Here is a 7,825-nt window from a genome sequence, read left to right as displayed (position 1 = left end):
AATAAATTTTGGTCTTATTTAAATGAAAATATTTGTATTAAAAATGCAGAATCAAAACTTCCTTAGCAAAAATGGCAGATAAGCACATGTACTGGGCTTCTAATATTGCTCTAATGTTTGTTAATCATTTGTTGTATTAGTTTGCTAGGGCTGCCGTAACAAAGTGCCACAGACTGTGTGGCTTAAACAACAGAAACATATTTTCTCACAGTTCTGGAAGCTGGAAGTTCAAGATCAAGTGTGGCCAGAGTTGGTTTCTTCTGAGACCTCTCTCCTTGGCTTGCAGATGACCACCTTGCCCCTGTGTCCTCACACGTGTTTCCTCTGTGCTTTCGTATCCGAATTTTCTCTTCTTATAAGGACACCAGTCAGATTGAATTAGGACACACCCTAGTGGCCTTATTTTAACTTAATCACCGCTTCAAAGGCTCTATCTCTAAATAAAATCACATTCTGAAGTACTGGGGGTTAGGGCTTCAACATATGAATTTTGCGGGGACACGATTCAGCTCATAACATCTGTTTAGTAATAGTGCCTGCACACACTTTATGACTGGACAAGCTCAAAGTGCATTAAATTTGGAAACCTCAGCTGTCGTCTAGTGTAGTTCTTACCTCCTCTCTTTCAGAAAGAGGAATGAACTTAGCATTACGCAGGCACGTTTCTCTGACTTTCAACTTTCTATCCTACGACAGGAGAGGGGTCTATATTCCGGATGAACACAATTTCCCTCAATATTTGTTATCAGAAGTGACATCTTGTGCTGTGACTAAGGGAGTGCTCTTGAGGAATGACGAAAAGTTCGTTTGCATAGTTTAGCGACGATGGAGGATTACTTATGAAAAATATAATGGAACACAGACAGCATATTTATACCCCCAAAACCTGCATGGACCACACCCCGACAATGTCTTAAAAAGTTCTTGAGGATTAAGTTCACCTTAGAGCGGTATCAAGAGGCTTTAGCTTGCTTCGAAGATACCCCAGGTGCCATCTAATAATAGATGTTTGGGTTCAGAGATAGAACTAGGGGAGGGAAAGCCTCAGAAATCGTTAGTGCTTGGTTCTTGGAACCTCTTTTCTCACCTGTAGAAGTCTAGGGGCTTCTTAAGTTGCTAGGGGGAGAAGACGTCACTAGGGCATCAATTTTTGATGAAATCTTAGAGATTCTTTAGAGAATTCTTAGAAGTGTCCTGTCTAGAAGTAAGTGATAAACAGCATGTATTCAATTCATTCATTTTTATATTCTTCCTTCCATCAAATGCTCATTAAGTGTCTACCATAGTCAGACACGTGCAAGGTGATGGGTATTTAGTTATGATCACAAGACCACAGTTAAGAGACAGGCTATTAAAACAAGCAATTGCCATATAGTATGATAAGGTCTGTGACAGAGAAAATTAGAGTGGATTGTAGGAGCATACAGGGAGAAGGGCACCCAACTCAGGCAGGGTGGTCAGGAGAGCTTTCCCCAGAGAAAGTGAGGGCAAGGCTGGCACTTGAGAATGAACAAGAGTCGGTCACGTGAAGAGGGGGAAGGGGAGAAAGGTCCTGGTGGAGGAAATGCCAAGGATGTGGCCTGCAGGCAAGAGATGTTGATGGCACAAAGGCACTTCGGCTGAAGTGTGGAATGCAGATAGAGAGAGCATAAAGATTGGAAGGGTGGGTGGGGTGGGAGTGATAGATGGGGTATGGGGATGCAGGTCCTGAAGAACCTTGTGAGACACGGTAGAAAGAGGAGCTCCCTTATTTATTCCTAATCTGGTCCTGTGATTCTAAGGTGTTCTAAGGGGGGCTATATTGTGCCCTAGCCAACATCATGGGCTTTAGAGCCAGACTGTCTAGGTTTGAAGCTCTGCTGAGCTGCTTCCTAACCTCATTACCTAATCTCTGCATTTCAGTGTCTTCCCTCATCTGTAAAATGTGGCCAAAATAGTACCCACCTCAGAGAGCTATCGTGAGAATGGAATAATATATACACATAAACTGCTCTAGAGTAAGGCCTACAGCATAAAAAATTCTCACAAAATTGCAGCTATTGGCAAAATCTTTAGTGTGAAGCCCATCTCACCAAATACTATCTCCCCCTTTGTTCTAGAATGAAATTACATTGTTTTGGCTATTGAAGAGTTCTTGCCCTTCACACTTTGAGTTCTCGGTTTCAAAGTAATGGTAGGAATTTGTTCTAATTGCTTTATGACACATGCTTGGAATTATGGTCTCTTGAATGTTATTATGCCACAGATGCTTTGAGCCAAAAGCCTGGTACATTTATGAACAGGTGAGTCATGGGGTGGTATACAAGTCCAGACTGCTATAGGGAATTTCCTATTGGTCAGTGGTTGCAGGAGTTGGGATGGTCACAGGTAGAGTCATCCTCATGGCCATCTGCCCACTGCCCAGGAAAGCTTAAGGATGTCAGGCCATCTTTTGTGCCTTGTTAATCAAGAGGCAAAGGTTTTAAATGGACCTTGGGATTTGTGGTCTCTCAGTGGGAAGTTGGGTTAATGGCTTCTTTGTACTCTGTTTTTAATTTTCTTTCCTGGGAAGCTAACAATAATTCCCCCATCTGGTGATTATTGTAAGGATTGGGCTTGTATAATATTGTCCTAACAACGTAAGAACAGTTTATGAATTCACTTAGTCATTAATTTGGTAAGTGTTTACTATTGCTTTATTAAGAATGGAATATAAATATGGCTAGTACAGGGTCCTTACCCACGAGAGGGGAGGTTGATGTGTCTACTAATAACTTGAGCAATATAGTAAATGCTAAAATAGAGTTTTATTTGAGATGCTACAGGATGACAGAAAGAAAAACCCTAATCTTGCTCATGGTTAATTTTATATATCAACTTGGCTGGACCATCATGCCAGATATGTGGTCAAACATTATTCTGGGTCTTTCTGTGAGAGTATTTTTGGATGAGATTAACATATAAGTCAGTAGATGTTGAGTAAGGCAGATTGCCCTCCATAGTGTGGGTGGGCCTCATCCAGTCAGTTGAAGGCCTGAATAGACAAAAGACTGACCTCCTCCAAGCAAAAGGGAATTCTGCAGCAGGTGGCCTTCATACTTGAATTGCAACATTGGCTCTTCCTGGGTCTTCAGCCTGATGGCATTTGGACTTGAACTATAACATTTGCTCTTCCCTGAATCTCCATCCTGCTGGCCTTCCCTGCAGATTTTGGACTGGCCAGCTTTCATAATTACATGAACCAGTTCCTTAAAATAAATCTCTTTCTACATATATACATCCTTTTGGTTCTGTTTCTCTGGAGAACCCTAAATAATACAATGGTAAACAGGAAAAGCTTTAGAGAATAGGTGATATTTAAGCTGAGTCTTAAAGGATAAATCAGAGGAGTCCATTTAGGTTTGGGTAAGGGCAATCTAGGTAGAGGTAGCTGCAAGTGCAAAGGCATGGAGACTCCCAACAGCATGGGGCTTTGGGAGAATTGTACAGAGCTTGGTTTTCTTGAACTCAGGATGTTTGAGAGGCATGAAGGGAGAAGAGAATGGAGAAGAAAGCAAATCATGAAGGGCGTGTATGTGTATTATGGTGAATATGCAAGCAGTCACTCGGAGGTTGTGGGGAGTGGAGAGGAATGTTTAGGAAGAACTGGAGGAACAGTGGAACTTAAAGGATGGGATTCAGGCAAGGGATCACAAGGGGCTGAATGAGGTAGTGGTGGTGAGGAAAGAGCATAAAGATGGATTTGAGAGTTATTTGAGATTATTCATTGATTAGACCCAAGGTGGTAAAGACACCTAGATCCTGGTTCAGGCCTATTGGTTGGGTGGTGGCCCTCTGACTCATATATTACAGACCTTATAATATCAGGTTGGATTATCCTGGACAGTTTTCAAAAGGGTTTAATTAACAAAATGCTAAAAAGGAACTAAACAACCACAACAAGAATATCAGGCTAGTGAGCTTCCAGAGAATGAGAATTAGAGCATGCCTTCCAAATTCACAACTCTCATCAATTTCACTATAAACTGAACCTAGGTAATTCCCCCCTCAAGGTGGAGCCTATGACTTCCAAGGGGGCAACATGAGCCTAAAGTAAAGACATTTCAATGCCAGCTTCTATATTCCATGTATGTAATTGTCCCCCTTGCCTGTGTAACAAGCATAGTATTGACATATATAATGGCCTAGAAATAACTGTGGTAGTTCCATCAGAATAACATGATAAGACTGATTTCCCTGTAATGCCCTCCCTTTCCTGTTCCTTCCACCTAATAAATTCTGGCAAGTGACTCAAGGTGCAGCTTACACCACACCTTCAGGAACCTGGCCCATGTGATGTCAGCCTGCAATTAGCTCTCTTACCCCCACATTCCTTTGCAGCACTTTGGCGTTGATTATAGACTGCCTTGAATATCTCGTTTTCACATTCTGTGAGTCCCCAGACCTCATCTTACTTACCTGCTGTATTATTCTTGCAGTTTCAAGTTTCTAGTCTCGAATTTTATTTGCTGATCACCCACACTTTTAAACAAGACCGCAAGAATTACATGCTACCTGCCCTTTATGACAATTTATTGAGTATTTACTATGTGCCAAGTACGTGATCCAGCCCAGTCTACATCCTTGGCTCCCTCTTACCCTCACTCACTCAGTTCCACCTATAGAGACTTATTCCCATCTCAGGGCCTTTCCACTTGTCTCTGGCTGCCCGGAGTGCCCTCCCCCAGAACCTCCCACTGTTCAGTTTCCTTAATCTCATGTCCTCAGAGAGACCTCCTCTGACCAGTCTCTCATGTATTTGCTCTCTATCTTATTATCCTTTACTTTGTATAGAGCACATATGATTATCTAAAATCAACTTCCTTGTTTAGTTGTTTATGGTCTATTTCTCCCTATTTGGGGTGTAAACTACATGAAGGCAGCACTGTCTTTTTCTCTGCTGTAACTTGTGTACATGGCACAGTGCTTGGCTTTAAGTAGGTGCTCTACCTTTTGAACCCATGAATCAGCTGTGTCAGGCAAATAGGCACCTGCCCTGCTTAGACTCTGCAGAGAAGACAGACAGTGAGTACCTGCTTGTAAGGAACATACCAAGTGAAACAGTGCATGTAGAAGTACGGTAACTTATCACAGGGAGTTAATCGAGACTGTGGGTTCAGAGAAAGACCTCCCTGAACCCAGTGAAGTTTAAGTGGAGACCGGAAGGTCTTCACAACATCTTTTACACACTGCTGAATATGTCCCAGTTTTCCTCTCTCCTTTTTTTTTGGCCGTGCTGTGCGGCATGCGCGATCTTAGTTCCCCCGACCAGGGGTGGAAGCCGCGCCCCCTGCAGTGGAAGCGCGGAATCAACCACTGAACCGCCAGGGAAGTCCCTGTCCCAGTTTTCTTGTGCTTTATGCTGCCCAGAAGCTCCTTCAGTTTTGATTCCTAGGACAAAACCTTTGATTACTGATGGGGTAATGAAGTAATGGAACTTTCTTGTTATTTTAAGGCACTCGGTACTTTTAAGATAGATCACAAATATTCCATTTTAGTACATAATGAATAATAATGCTCCACTCCAGTCCATGTCATCATTATATTTATTAATGGAATTCAGCATTACAGCTGTTCATGAATTCATTTAACTACCACAAACGTTAAGCTGATGCCACCATATACTTGACAAATCTCCTTACTCTGTCTCCTCTTTTACACAGAGGCAGTTACGCTTCATGCTGTCTGCAGTTGTTTATTCCATCACTAAAGCACTGATGTGTTAGGACTTAATTGAAGAGAGTCTTTCTCCCCTACCTTCTGCAACATTGCTAGTGAGGCACTCTCTGGTAAGCATTTGTGGATTGCTACACTGATGATCTGTTTTTTAAAAAGAGTACCTTCGGATATTATTACCTTGATCTTACTCTTGATATCAAAAGTGTCACTGCTACCTGGCTGATGGAAAAATGTTGCATTGCTGGGAGCAGAGCCACAAAACACTTAATCACAGCTTTCCCTTTCCCTGCTTTATAACCCACCATAACTGTAACTCTCTCCCCATATATTTATTTCATTGCTGCAAAAATGGATGTTTGTTGATTCAGTGGCTAGTTAGGACTTATTTCTACAGTCAACTGAAAAGGTTTTTGTGTTTGGGAAATCGAAGTATCATTTCAGCTGGTTTCTCCATCTCTTTAGGAGAAAAATGGGTGTGTGATCAGAACGTACAACATGTAATTAGACTGAAAGGGGAGACTCCATTGTTCTAAAGCTGCAGCCAGGCGCCAGAGGATGAGAATTGGAGAAGAAATGGCTATTGTTGGAATCCTGTCTTCTAGCCTTCTTTATATCTTTGTGACCTTGGACAAAGCCTACCTCTCTACCCTGTAATTTTTTCCCCTATGAAACCATGAGATTGGGTCTGTGGGCTCCCTCCTGGAAGGCTGCCAAAGGATTTATTGACAAGATGTTGAAATGTCTTGCTGTGGAAAACTTCTGTTTGGTAGGGTTGCTAGGGACTCGTGGGGAGGGTGACTTTGTAGCCGCTGGTTGCCTCTTCTAGCTTTTGATGTCTCTGAAAGCAGCTGGAGAGAGAGAGAAAGAGGGAGAAAAGAAAATTGTGCTTACTGTGTAAACAGTTAATAATGCTATCAATTTCTACCTCATTGCCATATAATGGAGATAGGAATCTCATTATTCAGAGACATTCAAATGTAACAATTCTAGTCTTTACATACAGCCTCTTAATCACCATGCCACTCACACTGTGTAATTTGCTCTGTGAACTTGGGCACATAAAAAACATCACCCTAATCACCACCAGTCAGGGCACCACTGAAGACAGAACCAGAATAATAGGTATTTGAAAGGGGACACGCTGAGAACTGCACTGCTGCAAGGCAAAAACAGGTTGCCAAACACAATGGCTCTGATTGGCTTTGCAGAGCAACTGGCTGGAAACTGACGCAACTGTCCCCCAAATGGTGGCAAAGTTTGATGGTGGCCCTCCAAGACCTGTATTGAAATTGGATTAGTAGGATTGGAAATGAGGTCTCTCTGTGGTCTTGAAGAATGCTGTCAGATCTGGCTTTCAACTATATCACTCACTTCCACTGTGCCAGAAGTAGAGACTTTCTTTGGCCTAGATATGTGCTGTTCAGTATGGCAGCCACTAGCCACGTGTGACTGTTGAGCACTCAGAATGTGGCTAGAGCAAATGAGATGAGCGGTATATGCAAAATACATATGGGATTTCGAATACTTTGTAAGAAAAAAAATGAATGCAAAGTAGCTCATTAATAATTTTATATTGATTACATGCTGAAATGATGCTATTTTGGATATATTGAGTAAAATGAAATGTAGTATTCAAATTAATTTCTCTTGTTTCTTTTTACTTTTTAAAATTATTTATTTATTTATTTAGGCTGTGCCGGGTCTTAGTTGCAGCATGTAGAATCTTTGGTGTGGCATCTTTGTTTGCGGCATGGGGGCTTCTTAGTTGCGGCGTGGGGACTGTTAGTTGCAGCATGCATGCGGGATCTAGTTCCCTGGCCAGGGATCAAACCTGGGCCCCCTGCATTGTGAACACAGAGTCTTACCCACTGGACCACCAGGGAAGTTCTCTTTTTACTTTTTAGATGTGACTACTTAGAAAATGTAAAGTTATATGTGTGGCTCACATTTTATTTCTATTGGACAACACTAGCCTAGAGAAATCAAATGCTTGTTTACTCTAATTGCTATGATTCTACCTTGTTTTTCTTGCTCCTTTTACAAACTCAAGTCCCTTTGAAGATTCTTCACATTGATACTAGGAGCCTGCTTCCTCATCCCTATTCAGCAGCAGAGCTCCTCCCACCAT

The 7,825-nt window shown here is 42.0% G+C and overlaps 1 non-coding gene across 1 annotated transcript; it reads right to left on the bottom strand.

Moving 5' to 3' along the window:
- Positions 1-7,507: 7,507 nt before the first annotated feature.
- On the bottom strand, positions 7,508-7,580 carry TRNAV-CAC (transfer RNA valine (anticodon CAC)). The gene has a single exon. It is a non-coding gene; the product is annotated as a tRNA-Val (tRNA).
- Positions 7,581-7,825: the final 245 nt, after the last annotated feature.

This window comes from Eschrichtius robustus, chromosome 13, assembly GCF_028021215.1.
Source record: "Eschrichtius robustus isolate mEscRob2 chromosome 13, mEscRob2.pri, whole genome shotgun sequence".
NCBI lineage: Eukaryota > Metazoa > Chordata > Mammalia > Artiodactyla > Eschrichtiidae > Eschrichtius > Eschrichtius robustus.
This window is presented reverse-complemented; position numbering and strand designations above follow the sequence as displayed.